This window comes from Labrus bergylta, chromosome 7, assembly GCF_963930695.1.
Source record: "Labrus bergylta chromosome 7, fLabBer1.1, whole genome shotgun sequence".
Classification (NCBI taxonomy): domain Eukaryota; kingdom Metazoa; phylum Chordata; class Actinopteri; order Labriformes; family Labridae; genus Labrus; species Labrus bergylta.
The window spans coordinates 7769556-7789768 of NC_089201.1; the positions used below are offsets into that span (position 1 = coordinate 7769556).

General features: G+C 40.2%; 1 protein-coding gene across 3 annotated transcripts in view; it reads left to right on the plus strand.

Annotated features, from left to right (window-relative positions):
• The window catches only part of ldlrad3 (low density lipoprotein receptor class A domain containing 3), an 86100-nt gene that overhangs the window by 13247 nt on the left and 52640 nt on the right, over window positions 1-20213 (plus strand). Inside the window, exon 1 of one of the 3 annotated variants that reach the window (XM_065956801.1) lies at window positions 18428-19191. The exons of the other annotated variants lie outside the window; for them this stretch is intronic. The gene's annotated coding sequence lies outside the window, so the exon portion shown is untranslated. Of the gene's footprint in view, window positions 1-18427; window positions 19192-20213 lie in introns of those variants that run through there. 3 annotated transcript variants of the gene reach the window in all.

A 20213-nucleotide genomic window follows, 5' to 3' on the forward strand; every position in this document is an offset into this window, starting at 1 on the left:
TCGCAAAAATATGTGTTTCTCAAACGCTTGGTATGACAGAGCAGGTCATAGTCACACATGGTTACTGAAAAGTAGGTATGGTATCTGAAACATCTCAACATAAAAGCACTGAAAAATCGGCTATTTAATAAGACCCACTTTCTATGAAAAAACAGCAGGGAGAGAATCATGAACAGAGAATGAGAAAGTGAGTCATACCTGTTCTTGTAGCTCATTACTCTGACTCTTAATTATTTCCAGTTTCTAGTACTCATGACCTTCCTCATCACCATTCATGTCCTTTCATGTCACGTAGCCTCCATGTCTAAGTTGGCCTTTAACAGATCGCACATAGACTGAAATTGTATTGGACTGACCTTTAGTAACAACATCCACAGCCATGGTGAGAACTATTCATGCACGCTCTACCTTTTAAACTAAAGACCTCAATTGCTAATACCATTTTGACTCATTACTATTCAGTTGAGTAGATATTATATTATATTATGAGGAGAGAAAAAAAAGAAGAGACAGAGAGCACAGCACAGACGAGGCCCACTGGCGCTCTCTCTTCCCTCATCTGCATTCTGTTGAAAGAAACATTTCCATTGTAATGTCTCAGTCATTCACCCACACTCCTTAATATAGTGTCTCCATCACAACCTATTCTTTCTTCCCCTCACTCACCTTGTGCGCTCTTTTTGTTCCTCCATCGCTCTCTTTGCCCCAGTGCTTTTGGCAGATATAGCTCACTCCCACTACTTTTCAACCCCTGCAGTGACTTCATGGCCTGGCTACACAATTAGGAGCTCATTACTTGCTAATACACGGACTGGAACACAGACAAAAGGCAGTCTTTCCCCCTTTTTTTTTTTTTTTGTCGAGCGCTTTCCCTGCTTCCATCATTTTTATCTCTCTCACTCTCTCTCGCTCTCTCTCTCTCTCCCCAGGCACATTTTGAGTAAAAGGTTGCTTCGTCTTCTCCTCCCTCACTCTCATCGTACCCCTCTGCTACTCTATGTCTTCTACACTGATAATGAGCCTGTGAAAGAATTAATAGTTCAATTTACATCTCTTCAGCAGTGTTGTTCTTTTTTTAAATTAAATGTACTCTCAATGCATACACCTATGACAGTTGTGTCTGTGCATGACAATTTCTGGCTCATTTAGCATCTAGAGAGCTTTAATATTATATGTTTTGTATAAAGAGCCTCTGTTTTAAAGAATTGATGGACTGTATTTGAACATAATTGTCATATTTAGAGCTCAGCGTGACCCAGAAACTAACTGAAAAAAACTCATTTGTGTGACATAAGGTCAGCGCTGGCAGCCTCCCCCTGTGCCTCGGTCTGCATCGTTTCTTGCTATCTGGGTGGCGCTGCAGAAATGCCAATTTGCTCGGCATGGGGTCTCTCGCGGCGTAGCGGTGGATGATGGCTGTGTGCTGTTTACCGGTGTGTTCTGCGACGGTCGACTGAATGATGAAAGAGACGCAGGGGGATGGTGACATTTAGATTTGGGCCAATGTGGGTAATCTGAAAGAATCTGATAGATGTGTTTACTTGTAAGGGGAAGCTTTCTCTTTCGGACTGATAAGGAATTCAAGCCCATAAGAGGATATGTATTTGTCTTGCGAGCATTGTGTGTATCCTCATGTTTATTTTTTGTACATCTCTCTGTCAAACAAACTGCTTTTTTTCGCCCCTCTGGGTTTGAGAGCTGAGCTGCTTGCCCACAGTGCCATCATCCAAATCTCATTTGAGTCATCCTTCTCCTCCTCATTCTTCGTTCCCTCCCTATCTCTATCAGCTTGTCCTCTTGGTGAAGGTAATCCCAAGGTGATGTTAATAGGGAGGCTGTTGAAAATGCCACTGTCATCTCTTAGAGGATTAGACGGACAATTGCTTCCCTGAAACCGAAGGCAAGCGTTTAAAAGAAGACTGCTACAAAACAACTTTTCGCTGAAAGTGACTTATACTGTGACAGAATGTTGTTTTTTGTGCCTTTGAGTCCACTGGCATCACTAATCCACAGTGGCCTTCAGACTATGCAATTATGAGTTTATGTACATGACAGTAAATTTCAAAATTAAAGGAAAGAAGATAGAAAATGCAATCAAACACTGACGTGATATAACTGATGTGATGAAAGTCTAGGTTTGGCGCTGCTGAGTATAGTTTGGCTTGTATATGATCTCTCATCAGGTTTTTAGCATCAGGGGGAGTCTCCATAAGAAGAGAGCACTAGCTCACTCTTTAGATCCATCAGTTGTCCTTGCATTCACAGCTTTGAAAGCAAATAGGGTCATCTGAGCTAGCATTTCATGTCCATGCTGCTAATTATAAAATCATTTCGTAACTATATTCATTTGTCAGTTGAAATAAATCTTATTTAAATTTGGGTTAGGTTTTCTGATTCGTACTTTAAAAGTGGATACAAAGCTTCTCTGCTGTGTCCCTCTACCATATAAGCTAATGTAGCGTAGCTACCTGTCGGAATAATCAGAGCACATAAAGCTGCTGCTCCAGCAGGTGCCACCTTGTTTCATTCCATGCAGGTTGCACCCCTTTTTTTTAAGCATGTGAATGGATACACTGGGTGAAGCAGAGCCTTTACAATTGGTTAACCGGGATATTTTGAACAGAAACAGTTTTTAGTGTAAGCAGTTAACCGCAACATGGCTAGTTACGTGACTATCCCTTATTGTCACTCAAACAAATCTCGTCTAAAACATGTTGTGTGTCAAACCTTTTGTTTCCTGAATTCTTGTCTATTTTTAATTCATAACCGATGATGATGGAATCTAAATGAATGGCATTATCTGAATCAAGTTGTCATTCTAGATGATTTAAACAGACATTATTTACCCTCTCTCCATCCTTAGTTATTTCATGTTAAACATTAATACAGCAGATGAGAGAAACTGAGAAGTTTACTGATTCACTCTTCAGCTGCATTCTCCCTGACTCCTGAAGGATTTATGAATCATCCATCAAAAAAGTACAATTGGTAACTTTTTCATTAAGCTATTGCCTGCAGTTTCTTACCTGTCTGCCTCTGTCTCTCTCGCTGCCTCGGTAAACACTTTCTTTTTTTTTTTTTTTTTTTTTTTTTTTTTTACAATTGTTTAGATTCATAATGCATTGATCTATAATATTTCCATCAAAGTGGCAGGTCAAGCTTTTTAATCACACACTCACACCAAGATTTTAACTCCTAAGTGTCCCCCAAATAAGAAACTTTTATTACGCAAATTGTAATGAAATAATATGGAGGTACGGAGCTGAGGCGACACAAAAACAGGTCTTCTGATAACAAAGGCTGGTGTATAACTCTCCATGTTGTCAGTGAAGCACACTGCAGTCTGCAGTCTCTGTTCACAGTGACACACAGAGTGTCAGCTGTCTCATATGAACGAGTCCTACGCAGGTTCAGAGTGTTTCTGTGAACCGCGCAGATGGGCACCTCGCATCCACACCGCCGACATGTTAGCTCATGTGTTTAGCCGTTGGGTTAGTGTTAATTCTCTCTGAGCGCATGGTGTGAAACTTGCGGATCGTGTGTGTGTGAATCTGATATCGGCACAGAATTGGATAGATTTCAGAGGGGGCGGTCGCCGGTCACGGATGATCAGGCTGAAAATCAGCCAATTCTGGTCGGCAGCCGCTCGATGGGTGCACCTCTATACGGTGACTATTCGATAGGCAATTGCTGTGTGTTGAGCCAGAGAGATGTCAATCAAAATGTGATTGGCTATGCCCATACAAGAAAAGGTCAATCAGCAAACTGATCTGTTTTTGATATATAACTTTAGATTTGAAAGCAAAATAAGACTCAGCTTTTGTATCACATATGCCTTTTTCTATTCCAATCCATACTTACAGAGAAAGTAAGCACGCTGGATTTTTCACCCTCAACACTCGCTTGCTTTGTAATGCGTAAATGCACTGCTCTCCTTTTTAATTCAACCACAGATGGGCTCATAAACAGCCAAAATCTGCCAATGCTATGGGATTACAGGCTCAGTGTGATCTGTGATCCCAGATTAATGACATACCAGTGTGTGATTAATAGAGCCCTGTTTGGCCAAGCTAATTTAGCCAGCAACCGTTCCAGAGATCCAAACTGCATACAGTAAGTTACTGTAATGTATGTTTGATAGAGGAGAGACTGCTAAATGAATACAAAATAACAAGGCAGAGACTAATGAAACAATCAGTGTTTCTCTCATGTTTCTAAAGAGCTCAGTGTGCATGTTTTGTTTGCAAAGTATGCATCTAAATGTTTCCATTAACCTTTATGTGTCCGTATGCAAGAAACACAGGAAGAGCTGCAGGGGATCAGTTTCAGGGAGTAATTGCTGGAACAGACGGCTGTAATACTTGTACTTTCTCCACTGACTCACAGACCTGACCCTGCATGCGTTTACATTTCAGTTTGATAGCAAGCTTTACCAAACAGCTTGTATGTCAGCTTAAACTTTAATAATCGTTACATCTAAATGTATGCATGCAGTTAATATTCCATTTAACAGAATACACTTTCATAAACATGATTTGATTCATTTAAACTTTAATCAACATTCAAAATGTTTTTCATAAATATTTTTCACTTTTTGTACCAAGACCTTGAGTTTCTGACGAAACAGTACTACTTTTCTTGTTTGTGTTTTAGAAATTTTTGTTTCTCGGAAAAAAAAAAAATTAATAAAAATAACAGATTAATTGGTGACTCATTCTGCATTTTGAGAGTCCACTTGAAATTTGCTAAAATGAAACACCTGGAAAATAACCTATTATAGTGCGAAAATATGTCTTTGCTTCATTTGTGTTTGTATGTTCTCACATTCAACACCACTGGCTACAGGGAACCCCAATCAATTGTCGTTCCTAGCTTTTGCTAGCTGTTGAATAGGAACTTTACAACATCCTCTATCTGATTGGAAGAGTAAACTATAACTGTTCAATTTAAATGAGGTTTTATACTTCATGACAATGTGATCCTGTCATATGTACACTTATGGTAAATAGACTTGAGTTTGTGTAGCACTTTTCTAGTCTTCTGACTACTTTTACACACCTACCCATTCACACACTGATGGCAGAGGCTGCTATAAACAGTGACAATCATAGGTAACTAATCACATTCACACACATTCATACACTGCAAATGAAGCAGCAGGAGCAACTTGGGGTTAAGTGTCTTGTTAAGGACACATAACATGTGTCGAACCCATAACCTTCTAGTTGAGAGACGACCGACTCTACCAACTGAGCCAAAGCCGCCCCAAGGGTTAGGAACTATGCAATCTTAATGTATAGATTATCCTTCTTTGTTGCTGTGAAATATGCACATTTATAAACCACTCTTATAGTTCAAACCCACAGTATCTCTCTGGCATTAGTTCAACTCAAAGCTAGTTCTCTGTTTTTCTCTTTTTATTGTGTCTAGCTCTTCTCACTCTCGTTCTATTTCAGCCCACAGATGCACCATCAATAATGCAGCCTCTTTAACAAGGCTAAGACTTTTAAGAGGATTTGTCTGCCCCCCCCTCCCTTCTAGATTCATGCTATATAGTTGCTTGCTGGCCTCATGGTAGCAGGAAAATCTTCGATTTTGTAATAAAACTAGAAATCAACTCGCTGCTAACAGGAATTTCTACTTTATTAATGTTCCTATCAAGGCTTTTTCTTCTCAATTTTGCAAAAGCCAGGAAGCACTGCATGCTGGGAGGGCAAGAGGTCACTGTCTCACCAGGCAAGCGAAGAGCTCAGCGCTGACTTTGTAGCTGCAAACAAATGGAGGCTAAAGTAGGAAGGAAACACAACTTCCTTTCTATTTTATGAAGTTCTTATTAAACTTGAATGTATTTGCATATATATGCAGACAACAGAAGACTTGAAATACTTTGCAAATACAAAAGAGCCTCCTGCACCTTCAAGGCAAAACCTATGTGGTGCTTTATTTGTGTATCGTGTGTGTTTGGATTAGTCAGAAGGGGGTGTTGAGGAAAAAGGCTGTTCTCTCCATACGCTATAGGAGGTCAGGAAACTGTCATTCTTTGATGCATGTTGACTGAAAAACACATTGTTTAATAAAAGCAGAGAGTAGATCTGATACTGAAAAACAAAAATAACTTTGGTGTAACACAGTCCCACTAGATAGTGGTTGTTGACACGGTGTTTCAAAGTAAATGTGCCAAAGGAAGAATGATGACATTTCAGGCCTTACAGTCTAAATATTTTGTGAGTTTTTTTTAAATATTTATTGTATTGTTTTCTGCATTCGTTAAATAAAAAATTGTTACAATACAAACAAACCATAACGAGTTTCTACATTATAGTATGTTTCTCAGACTGTTACTCTGTCTTCTCTCCTTGAGGAATTAACTCTGACTTTCTGCTTTGAGAGGCAGTGTGCTTCTTTCAGTAAACAGTAAGTCCTGAAGCCAAACAATTGCCTTGTTATCTTCTGCATGGATGGTGACTAATCCTGCTTGAGGCTACAGAGAGGACAAGTTTGTGCTCCATTCTTTGTTCCTCTGCGGAGGCACACAGGGGGATTGGCCTGATACCCCAACCGTGAGAGCTGACCGATGCTGTGGAAGCTCCTGTTGAGAAACAAACCCTCTCTCCCTTTGAGTTTGGTGTGTACGAATTTGTAGATTTGGTTTGACAGTGGGTGGTTTTAGAAATGCCCTTGGGCTATTCTTTCTGTGTGGTGAAGTCAGCAAGCAGCAGTTAGCCACATAGTCATTATAAAAGTTTTCACATATGCACTCCTGAACATTTCTAGAGAATTTCCAGAGGACTGTCCCTGAAATCTGATCAGGGTGACAGGGGTCTCCTGCAGGAAAGAAATGACGTAAAAAGAATGTGATGAATGAAGCATCAGAGTCCGCTATACGGTGCTATAATGAGAATGTTTCCCTTTATATCAATGCTATGTGCAGTTCAACAGAATCACAATATCAACAAAAGTGGGGACAAGAACATAATGGAGAAAATAAAACATAGTGAGTGAATTATGTGCACAGAGATCACAACGGTCAATGCATACAATTAATGGTTATGCACCAATCACAGGGAATATACGTCACCAAGCCCCTCCCACTCGTGAGGTGAATTCTCCTGATCATATCCTGCTGCCATCTCACGTCAGCTCACTCACACTTCATGCAAAAAAAAAAAAAAAAAAGAAAAAAGAAAAACGGGCTGGCAGAAACTCCGGATAAAGTCTGTGGGGAAAAATGTGGCTGTTTGCGTTCACACATGCAGCTCACCCTGAAAACTTCAGGAATTTTTCAGTTTTGTGGAAGTAGGAACACGGCTTTGGTAACACTTTTCTGCTGTTTGTACTGTAGTTAAATTTAGGGTTCTTTCATCTTTGTTTTTTAAACAGGATTAAAATCAGAGAAAAACATGTTCAGTAAACCTCTGGAAAGGTTCAAAAGTAAAACTAGAACTCAAAATCAGAAATTCATTCATTCAGCATTTATTCACTTGTTAGAATGGAGATTCTCCCATGGACCTAGTGTCACTGGTCAGATCTCGATCTTGACAGTAACTAGCTAATGTAGCCTCTCAAACAGCTCAAAGTTAAACGACTGATTCCCACCATATGTCTGGGTTGTGGTCTTTGTTACAGCAGAAATACAGCATCATGGCCATGGTTTAAAAAGTCATTTTTTTCCGCATGTGTGATGGCATCATGTATACTGAAATGTTCAAGCCGTGTGAAGCACAGCACTTTTTTGTCCTTGAAGTCGTGATTGAGGGAAGCACAATATTGCTACACCGCTGACTTCAGTGACAGAGGAGGATTCCTAACCATTATTTTTGCTCTGTTCACCAGCTACCATGCTGCTTTTGTTTGACTTTCTTGCTCAGTATGCCTCCCCCGCTCCGTCTTTTTCTCTCTGTAGCGATGTGTGTTTAGTGTTTCCCTGAAAGACATAAAATGCATGAATGTAACAGACGTCTCCATTTCACTGAGAGAATATTTTTTTCTGTGTCAACCACAGAAGAGGATATATTAGAAGTTGTACTTAGTCATCATTAGGTCCAACTACAAAATATGTAAATTCACACACAAAGACTGCGCACCTAGTTTAGTCACAATGTCAGTTAAAGCTGTACAAAGAGAGAGTACAGAGGATGACAAGGGCTGCAGTGCATATTGAAGTGGCTTTTCCAAACCACAGAAAATTGCTAAATTAATAAAACTGTAGCTGTTCTTGACTCTCCTTATCAGCCATGTTACACTCATATTGCATCAACACGCCCTTTTTGCACACCCACATCGTTATAAAATCCTATCAAAGTTGTTACACTTTAGTCTGTCTCTGTGAATTGACAAGATAAAGATGCACAGTGAGTCAAGAAGATATTAAAACGGTTGTTAAAGATGAATATGGATCACAGAGGTGTTGAAGACCGAATCCTCCTTCTGTTTGACCGTTTAAGAACAAATCAAAGAGCCTGCAGCTGTAGAAGTGATTCAAGTGTTTGAATTGATTCACAGTCTTATTCTCGTTCTTACAGCTGTCACTGCAAATAAAAAGTGAAAGTGTGGCCAAGGTGAAGGTGATTTTGCCATCCTTCCAGCCTTATTGAATGATTTTGGTATTGTGATGTCTGATGGTTTCAAACCAAACAGGAACCTCCAGTCTTGAAAAATTAAGCCAATGCAGAAGTGCAAAATCCTGCAGTGCATTGAGTGTCCACTTGAGGCTGGCTCCAAGTCACATACACACCACTCTAAAAAAACATCATGTTCTTACAGTGGAAAGTAACCAGTTTACAGCCAAAGAATATTAGTCTGATTAGTTATTGTCCTCCTTGGCACACACTCGTGGCTTACATGATTGACAGGTGGGCGGGATGTAACGGTTTGTCATGCCCCTTAAACCCGCATGAGCTCCGTGGCAGATGCGCAAAACTTCTATTTTCGCCAGATGCCGGAGCACAGCGCATCACAAAGAAAGGTGAAGCGGGACGGGAAGTCAGACTTCAGAACATCCGGTATATTTTCAGAATAAAACACTGTTTATGTGTTTTAAATGGTTATATACATATTTATACCACATACATCGTATTATCTCGCACTGTGGTGAGTGAATCTGTAAAATTACCGCAGGATCTTTGTCCCGTCACTCCAGATGTCCGGCTGTGCTCTTTGTGCTGCGCACTGAGAACGCAGACTGTGGGTGTTGAAGGACGAGGGAGCACAGAGCCATAACGGACCAGAGCAGACAGGCAATGCACACGTATGTGGTGGAAGTTCTGGGTTAGTCTGTCGTTAGGTTGACTGAAAGATGACTTCCAGCATGGCGGAAGTCCTGTCATCCATTTTGATTTCAGGAACGATACATGTTATCCATGGTTAGGCGCGAGGCTGACCTGATTGACAGGATTATAAAAAAAAGTTACAAACAAGGAAGTGTGGAAGTGAAATGTAAGATGAATGTGGAGTTGCTTCTGTAACAGCTGTAAATATTCTTTAGGTTCAGAGAATTTACTGTTTCCATTTTGACTCAGTGTGCCTGCCGTAGTTTTGCCAAGTTGTCAATGATTTGATTAGACACTGAGTGGTCTGTTGCTTTTGTTGTTACCTTTAGATATATGTGTTGTACACAAGTGGGTAAATCTGGGATTTGTTAAAAACCTGCCTGACTGGAGGATTACTCGTGTCTGTTTCCTTGTTAAGCTTTGTTGTAAACCTGCAGAGACCAGAGCTGCTGTGCCAATGCCAGTCAATGAAACATGCCAGTGAAATGTAGAACAGTAGATGGTCAAAACTAGGAAATGTACAAGTTTGGAATAAAAGTAAATAAAAGTGTGAGAATGAAAATAGAGTCCAAAAACACCAAAACGATACATTTCCTTCAGAGATGAAGTTTTGTTTAGTGCTTGGCATTTGTTGACATGTTGTTTTCAAGAGGGAATCAGACAAATGTGAAGCAGGAACAATGTCAGCTGTCTTTGCCTCTCATATAATTCTTTCTGCTCAGAGAACAGAGAACTGACACATAACAACACCTTGACAAGTTTTCTTGTGGGAAAAACCCTTTTTAAATGTTGTGTGACATATTAGAGGCTACAAAGAAATATACGTTTTTTATTGATGATTGGGCACCAGACCACAATGTCAGCATGAACTGTGTTAGATTATGAAGATGGAGTAATGGGCATACATTACGGATGAAAGCTTTTGCCTAAAGTGAGAAAGACCTAATAATGTAACTGTAACAATGGTGGATCCAGTTCTGTTTTCAATCAAGTAACATTGAAGAAAACTATTGCATTTATCACACATTTAAATTGTACATTTCTCAGAAAGGCTATACTGTGTGTGGCTTCTGTTTGATCACAACAACTGTATTCTTGAGAAGATATATGAGGAATTGACATTGCTGTAGTAGGTTGAGGTCAAACATACTGCCAGAAAACACATAATTATGAACAGTGCGAGTTGCTATCCATGTGATTCATAATAATAATAATAATAATACATTTTATTTAAAGGTGCCTTTCAAAACTCTCAAGGTCACCTAACAGAGCAGAGATAAAAAAAACAACAAGGTAACAACACAACGATAAAATTAACATTAAAAAACACAAATGTACAGGATGTAAAGGAGTTATGAGAACGGGTGGAGAATGATCAGACTGAATATGCCAGTTTAAAAAGATGTGTTTTGAGATGAGATTTGAAAATGGAGAGAGTGTCGATATTACGGATTTGTGGTGGGAGGGAGTTCCAGAGGTGGGGGGCAGAGCGGCTGAAGGCCCTGGACCTGAGAGTGCGAGTAGGTGTGTTGATGTGCAGGAGTTCAGAGATGTAAAGCGGAGCGAGGTTGTGGATGGCCTTGAAGGTGAGAAGCAGAATTTTGAAGGTGATGCGATGTTTAACCGGGAGCCAATGAAGCTGCTGTAGGACAGGGGTGATGTGATTAACAGAGGGCGTTCTGGTGATGATGCGAGCGGCAGAATTCTGGACCAGTTGGAAGTTTGTGGATGGACTTGAGAGGGAGACCAAAGAGAAGGGAGTTGCAGTAGTCAATGTGGGATGTAACCAGGGTGTTGACGAGGATGGCAGTACTGCTGGGAGTGAGGGACGGGCGGAGGCGATTAATGTTACGTAGATGGAAATAAGCAGACCGGGTAACATTATTGATGTGAGCTTGGAATGATAGTGTGCTGTCAAGGATGACACCCAGACTCTTAACCTGAGGGGAAGGGGAAACTGAGGAGTGGTCAGTAGCCAGAGAAAAACTGTCAAGTTTAGAGATTGTTGATTTGGTGCCGATGAGGAGAAGCTCGGTTTTGTCACTGTTTAATTTGAGGAAGTTGAAGGTGAACCAGGATTTGATTTCTTGCAGGCAATCAGTCAGGGAAGTGGCCGGGAGGGAGGAGGTGGGTTTGGTGGACAGATAGAGCTGGGTGTCATCCGCATAGCAATGGAACTGGATGTTATACTTACGGAAGATATGGCCAAGAGGAAGGAGATAGATGATGAACAGAAGGGGGCCCAGGACAGAACCTTGAGGAACACCGGTAGTGTTGACTGGAAATGGTTGGGATTTGAAGGTTCCGAGTTGAGTGAACTGAGTGCGACCAGAGAGATAGGTATGAAAACCAGTGCAAGGGTGTGTCAGTGATTCCGATGGAGGTAAGTCTGTCAAGGAGTGTGTGATGGGAGATGGTGTCGAAGGCTGCACTTAGATCAAGGAGGATGAGGATGGTTAGAAGTCCGGAGTCAGCTGCTATGAGGAGGTCATTGGTGATTTTTACCAGTGCTGTCTCTGTGCTATGGAGGGGGTGGAAACCAGACTGGAACTGTTCATAGAGGTTATTGTCAGACAAATGAGTGTGAACCTGAGATGCAACTGTTTTTTCAAGAATTTTGGATAGGAAGGGTAGATTAGAGATAGGACGGAAGTTATTGAAGTCATTTGGGTCTGCAGCAGGTTTCTTAAGTATAGGGGTTATTGAAGCTGACTTGAAAGAAATGGGAACAAGACCAGAGGTGAGGGAGGAATGTATGATGACCATTATTAGGGAAGACAGAGGGGGTAGGCAAGCTTTTACTAGGCTCTCCCTCCCTAGTAGGGAGAGAGTCTAATGGACAGGTAGATGGTTTTGATTTCTGAATGAGGTCAGATATTTCAGCAACAGAAGGAAGTTTGAAACTTGAAAGTGAGTGAGAGAGAGGAGGTAAGAAGACTGGGAGAGATGAGATGTTAGGAGTCAGTTGCTGGTGAATGACATTAGCTGTAGAGAGACTGTCCTTGTAGTGGAGAATGTGGTTATTGTACATTTCTCTGTGAGTTTTCTTGTAGAGACGTTCTAGGCGACGGCCTTTTGTTTTAAGTAGGCAAAGTTCAGGTGTAAACCATGGAGCAGAGTGGGTGAATGAAACAGTCCGGGTTTTTAAAGGAGCCAGGGTATTTAAGAGGCTATGAAGACCATCATTGTAATGAGAAACCAGTTCATGCTGGGGAGGCTGTCAATGCCACTGGAGAGAGCAGTTAAGTTAATGTCCTTGATGTTGCGATATGAAATGACACGTGGCAGATATTTTTTGGATAGTGTAAGTTTGACATTGAAAGATATTAACATGTGATCAGAAATGGGAAGGACATCTGCAGCGCAGTCAAGAGGAGTGACACCAGAGCAGAAAATTAAGTCCAAGATATGTCCTTTGGGGTGTGTAGGAAAATCAATATGTTGCTGCAATCCAAAGCTGTCAAGGCAGGATGTGAAGTCCTTCGTCAAGGCATTGTTAGTTTTATCCATATGTATATTAAAATCTCCCAGCAAAATTATGTTAGGGGAGAGTGAGCACAGATGAGTTAAAAATGAAGCAAATTCATTCAAGAAATCAGTATTGGGCTTTGGTGGACGATAGACAGTGGCCACTATGGTAGGTGAAGGCCCATTCAGTTGTAAGGCAATAGATTCAAAAGACAACTGAACAGGGACAGAAACAGGAGACACTTTCCAATTCTCGCGGTAAACTATCGCGAGACCTCCCCCTCTGCCAGAGGCATGGGGTTGACAGATGTAAACAAACCCAGGAGGGGTACATTCATTCAGCTGTGAAAAGTCATTAGGTTGTTGCCATGTTTCGGTTAAACACAAAAAATCAATCTTACGGTCAACCAGGAGCTCCTGGAGCAGAGGACCTTTGCTGGTAAGAGAGCAGGTGTTGAATAATCCGAAGTTGACATCGTTGTGGTCGTGTTTGACCCTGACGTTAGCCGACCTGGCTAGGCTGGCTAGGACAGTGTGGTCAACTTTCCAGCTGGAGTTTCTTCGGGGTTGGCGAGATGAGGACCAGATGGTTTGTATTTGTATACCAATTCATGTCCAAATCCAGTAACTACCCCCACGCCTGTCATGGATTTTGTTCTGCTCATTCCCTTTTCCTCCGATTAGTTTCTACAGTTTCTATTTGCACATACAATTTCATCAGACTCATAACATGTGTTTGTTTGAATTTTGCCAGGAGAATGAGGCATGTCGGGAGTCTGTGAGGTTCAAGTGAGAAAACTGACTGACAGATGACAAAGTGTATAGAACAATCTTTCTAAATCTATATTTTTTTGTTTGTTGTTGGTATGCTTTTTTGGATTCTTAATACAAATATGTAATAACAAATTGTAATATTGCCTTGCACTCGAAATAAGAGATTAACTTGAAGTATACTGTGTCAGCATTTCTGGCAAGTCTTTCCTTTTTGCTCTACATGTAGCTGAAGTCACTTTCATGCTCCTATAAACATTGGCCAGTGGTGCACTGCTGCCGCTTGTGGCTAAAATAAGTATTGCAACAATACACAATTATGCTAATAAGATTCCTTTTTAATTCCCAAGATTTTACAGCCAACACACAGTGAAATATTATGATTTTCTGTTTATTGTTTTTCTTCTTTCTTTTCTTTTTTTTGTTTGGTGGTGAGGGGGCATTTTTAGACAATTTTGAATTTAGAAAAGAAAGGAAAAACTTCAAAACAGAATCCTGTCTTGTGATGTAAACACAGTAAAGACAACAATCCATTTCCCCCGCTTGCTTCTCTGGGTCTCTAAAGAAACAACATCAACTATTACTGGTCACCTCTTTAGATGTATAATCACTTCTATATGTTGCTGAATCTCTCAAACAAATGAACTAAAAATACAGCTTTGACACATTACAGGGCTGTAAACAGTATGAATGCATTACTTAAATGCAACACATATGCTCTAATGATCAAACCATTTCAAATATTTACTTCCGATAGGAATGTTATCATAAAGATGTAGCATCACTATGAATAAGTTAACATGGCCTTGACCCAGCAGAGTCCAAAAAAGCTCATGAGCTGCATGTGAAAGTAAATATGATGCAATTGATTTTCGACATCTTAGACCTTCATGTATACAAGGCCTTTGTTCCTTTTGTGTTAGCTATCATAATTTGCTTTCTAGAGATCTGCTTAATTACTTCTGATTTTGCACTTTATATAAGCCTGATTGCATTTATAATCTGTTTTGTTCTGTATTTCCTTCGTCTAGTATTAACACTACGGCGTGGATTACATGGGGATTTGGTTATTGATTCATATGAGTTAACATGGCGTGCAGTTTGTTGATGTGAATTGTTTGGGATCGGGATGATTTTACTTCTCCTCAGCCTCTCTGAAGAGCTGTTTTCTTCTCACTTTAGAATAACATTTGGAATTGAAACAGACTCTTTTGTTGTCATTAAGATAACTGTGAAGAGTTGACAATAGACTTATCGGCTTCCACAGTTTCCATGAGGCTGTTAAATGCTGAAAAAGGCTAAACAATGGCTGCATTTGCTGACTTTTCCCATGCATGATTGGCTCTCCCCATTAAGGCCTTGTTTGCTCTGTTGGTTGGTGTTCATGCCACCCTGCCTGCCTGCCTGTGTGTCCATCTTTCTGTCTATAGGGGTCTTTAATTGAGCAGACCAGGTTATTTACATTTGTGCTTATTTATACTGGATTCTTCAGTGAGCGGCAGGAACTGGATGGACAATATTTTTCTCTCACTATGAAGCTCCTTTCTCTCTCTCTCTCTCTCTCTCTCCACCAAACACACATAATGAAAAGAACAGGCAGTCAAATCACCTTCATCCCCCCCTGCTGCTGCTGCACATCCGAGTCTGCTTGTATAGCCAACCCATTAAGAGTTGTATGTAATTGAAAAAGAAGTTTCTCTCCTTGAACTTGAAAGAGCTAGTTTTCATTCTGAGCTAGGCCACATCGATTCTCTCCTCCCTCATCATCCAACACCAGCAGAGCTTGCTGTACAGGCATGATTAGTCTGTAATGTAGGCTAACTGCTTTTTTTCTGCTTCCAACAGAATTTCACATATTTTGTTTTTTTAGAGTATGGTCGACTTTTGAGGACAGAAAGGCAGCGTTTTACTCTGATATTTACCCCTTAGTGTTTACTTCTCTAGCACATATACGAAGACACCCCAATTCATTTTCTGCTTCTCTTTTCAATCCCACACTGAACTTTTCACCTGGGGCTAATCGAATCAGGTCAGATACCTTAGCTGGCTGTGTAGGATAGGGTTAAAGCAGTAATAGCCAAGCCAATAGTCATCTTAGATATAGATTTATATCGCTGACCTTTCATGTGCAGAGCACAGGGAATAGAAGTTGCTTAGGGCGGCCATTACTTGGAATCTGAGGACAGAAAATCATGTTACCATCCACCTCTCTGTTTCTGTTTTATTACCACTCCACCTCTGTCTTCCTCCGTTATTTCTCATCATCCAGCTGTGTCCTAATATCCACTTCCCTCACATTTTTTACCACTTCATCTTCATATTTTTATCTCTTTTTTTCCCTTAGAGAGCCGACAGTCTCTACATGTTTTCCCTATGGAAACATACAAGAACCACACATTTCTTTTCTCTATTTCTGAGGAACGGTTCTCTCCAATAACACATCCCAAAGTCCAGACATAGAAAGCAGTGTTTCACATGGGGAGGTCATCTTTATTCTTGTAGGTTTATTACATTTCAAAATGGGCTCTGTTGAGAGTAATAAAGAATTTATGACTAAATTAGCTGCCTTGTGTTGGGACGGCATGCTGACATTCAGTATTAAAATATTCATAAGACCTGGGAGACAATGGCACATGTGGGTGGCTCGACTGGAGGCCGCCTCGTGTACTTTCAGAGAATTGCTGAGGGTGTGTTTGAAGTCTCCCGGCTACCGTTTGTTGAACCGTTATGTATGAAGAGTACCCGAGGAAATCTTGAAATGGCGGTTGGAAGCATGCCATATTATGCATTGACTTGATGTTTGGTCAAAGATATTGAATACTTGACAACCCTTTTAAGAGATTGTGAGCTTGTGGTCCTTGTGTTTCCAATTCAAATTATGCATAAACTCATCTCCTTAAAATATGTAAAAAAAAAAAAGGAGGTACTTTCACATCAACAACCAGGCTCATCTCCATTCCCTCATATTTTAATTTCATGATTTCATTTGAATATATGATTTCATTTGATCTCTGCCTTCACTTTAACCCAGACGTTTGATTAAAGGTTCCCTGAGGAATTTTCATTTAAGCAAACAAATCACTTTTTACAGTCGTTGTTACTCAGCGGACACACATGTTGAACATATTCCCCTCCACATAAAAGGTTTGCAAAGAATATTTTAAATCCTGGACTGTTTACATGTGTGTTTGACAGTGTGCAGTTTTTGCCTTTGCACTCACATAAACCATGTTTCTTTGAGCATCACCACCAACTGTAAGGTTCTAACTTTTAATAAGAGGCAGGAATGTGTCAGGTCACTTTTGTTTTCTTGTGCAAGCAAAACCTGTGAAAAAACTAACAACTAAGAGCCAACCTCGTGGGTTCAAACAGTGAAGCTGAGGCAGAATAAAAATGTCTGCTTTCCAGTTGAGCCCCTTATTAAAATTCCAACCTTACAGTATTCAATAAATGTAAAACTTTATGTTGCTTATCTGTATGCTATCACATTAATTTTAATAAAGGGGGAAGAATATTAATGTCCACCTCCACCATGAATCTGAGATCAACACCCAGACTACAAATAGGATATTGTTACATCATTAATAGTTTGGAAGACAATCTAAGTCCTGTATAGGAATGTAATGGGGAGGACATTTTCCCAGAGGTTGATAAACTCTGGACGACATCATTGTCACTGATTGCACATTTTTACCTATTACCAATGATGCCATTTACATGTAGACTGGTGCTGAATTCAGATGGATTTAGGCGGACAGCAAACCTTGTATTGTATCTTGGCCCTGATCAGGAGAGTAAATATTTTTTTATTTGTAAAAACTTTTTCTTTTAGCTCGTTTAAACAAAACCAGAGAAATACTGGCCAATCTGCACAACAAGAACTAATAATCATTTCGACTTAATGCAACCTTTTCTGACTGTTTTTTTCCCCCATAGCCATCCGGAGGCTGGGTCTGCTGTCTGCTGTTTACCATCTGCTTTGAAAGATGTAGCTCCATCTTAAATTATAATGAAATCGTCTTTAATTCCTCTGTCGTCATCCTGAAGGTCAACTATCTAACTTCAGTACATGTTAAGTGAAATCTGACTTCCACCAATCTGTGCTGATTCTATATGGAACAGAAACTTTGAGTTCATTACTGTGGTAGTCATCATTGGACGTAGCAGCCATTGTTAAAGAGACAAGCAAGTGATGTCATTGTTGTATGCTACAACTCCGGTTACAGCAATTCTTAGGCAAGCCATAGTAGTCTATAGAATTTTCAACAGGGCTAGTGAACTACTTTGGAAAAACATTTCTTTTTTTAAGTAAAACATTTTTTTACGTCTCTTAAAACATATCTGATATGAGGTATTTTAACTTTCATTAGTATCCCTATACTCTGCAAAAACTCTTCCACAGCCCAGCAGTCTCGCTCATTTTGCATGCCACTTATATTCTACATGAGACAAGGAAAGATTGCATTAGGGGAGACTTTCCCTGTAGAAAACATTGCAAAAAAGAAATAAATCCAAATTTGATTGAGTATTATTCAAAACCACTGGGAAATTAGACTTGCGTTTATGCTGGGAGTTCATTTTTTATTTCACAGTATAATTGAGGTAAGAGAAGTGCAGGCAATGCACAGTCGCAGCACTTTTCTGCGCTGAAATAGAGAGAGGGAAGGATTTTACCCAGAGTGAACCATTAAAACTTCTTGGAAGTAGCTCAAACTGAAAAATGTAAATGCTAATTAAAAAGTATCTAGTATTCAGCGTACCAGAAAGATTTGACCCTTTCTGATTTAACAGTTTAATAGGGCTTTAGGTGGCGCAGGCATGGTGGAGGGTGGGAACGGGTGGAAGTGTGTGCAAAGCCAAAGGATAATAAAGTCAATATTTATCCTGAGTAATTGGTCTACATTTCCCCAAGCAAACTACGTAGGCGTCCAGCATCGTCCCTCCCTTATCTCCTCCAGTCCCTCCTCACACACCCACTGTGTGACCACAGTTGTACACAGCGGTGTTCTGGAGCTGTGCACAACGCCCCCAGCTATCCACAACATTATAGTTAAAAGCATATGGAATGAGGAGCTGTGCACTGACACTGCCACGTCCATTAAAAAATTCTCCAGGTCACCTTAGGAGTGTTGCAGGGCTCACAGAGAACTGTGGTGACTTATTATATTGTTAACAAGCACACAGAGCCGGCTGTAATGAGCTGTACAGCCACACTTACTGTGGTAATGAAGCGGGCGTGTTTGTTACCTCATCGGTTAACCACCATAAGTTTTCTGGCTTATTACTGTATCGATAGGACAACAAGGGTATAGAAATAAGACGTGTCAAAGCTGCCAACTCACATCCTGGCTGCAAGAAGTGCTTGTGTTAGCTTCTGGCCGTGTTAGAGACTCATGGGAAAAGATGAGCTGTCAGTCAACCTTCTTTCTTTATTCTTTTTGGGCATCTCTCAAACACACACACACACACACACACACACACACACACACACACACACACACACACACACCAGAGTCCTAACATTCTCTATACTCTCTCTTTCTCTCTCTCTCTCTCTCTCTCTCATTCTCTCAAAGCAGCTCTCCAATTAACCTGATGCCTTTCCAGCCGTCAGCTCTTTGAAGTCATTTCACGTGGCTGCCTTCCACACTCGCTCTGTGTGCATCTGAAGCCCCGTTGACATGTTAGTATTTTGTTTAGGTAGATGAAAATGAACATTAAATTGCAGTGTTGAGTACCTTCATGAATGACGGTCAATGCATCAATCAGATACCATGATTCATTATATTAGTGGCCCCCTTCTCTAAATCATAGCTTACACAACAATTACACATATAAGGGCTGTGAAAAGCAACATTTATTTTGAAAGGCAGAGAAGGTTAACTATCATCTAATGATAGAAAACGACTGGTGTTGGCATAGAGTTTAACATAACTCTTAATTAGCACAATGTCAGCAGTTAAGTGCTTTCCAAATCAGACACTTCATGGAAGTGTTGTAGTCAAGACACAAGTGTAAATGTTACAGCTTTAGTGTAAAGTTAAGAAGAGGTCTAAAACAAAAGAACAGCAATCTTTACATTCTATAGTAAGTGGTATAAGCTTCATCCTTGTCCATCACAATCATGGCAAAACATGTATGTTGCTTTTGAATCATTCAGTGTGCACAACTCCATTCCATCTTTTTTGAGACAAGCAGTAGAAGTACATTTTCCTATCCAAATTGTAAAATCGTACTTATGCCCCTTTTTAGGCCTCTCTTACTGTGAAAAGCTTTGAAAAAAGGTCTTTGTTTACTTCATCTTCTAATGTTACTGTGTCATTTTTGTTTCCCCACTCTCCCGCCCCTCTCTCTCTCTTTTTCTCTCAAAGTGTGCTTGTTTGAACAGCTCTCTCTGTCAAAAAAAAAAAGAACTGTATAAACAAGGATGGGAGAGAAAAGAACCAGAGAACAATGTGGATAGAAGGTGGTGTATTCTTAGACTGATAACACAAAATTGACATTTGGTAGTTATGAAAAATACCTGGATGGCTGCTAGATATCCAAGGGGATCACAATGGTGAGGAGCTGTCTGAAAGAAAAAGTATCTGTGAAACCACTGGGATTGATTTTATTCTATTCACTGAAATATCATAGCAAACAATGGAAAAATGAGCTAAGATTTCAGCACAAAGTTTATGAAGGTATTTCTCCCTAATATGTATA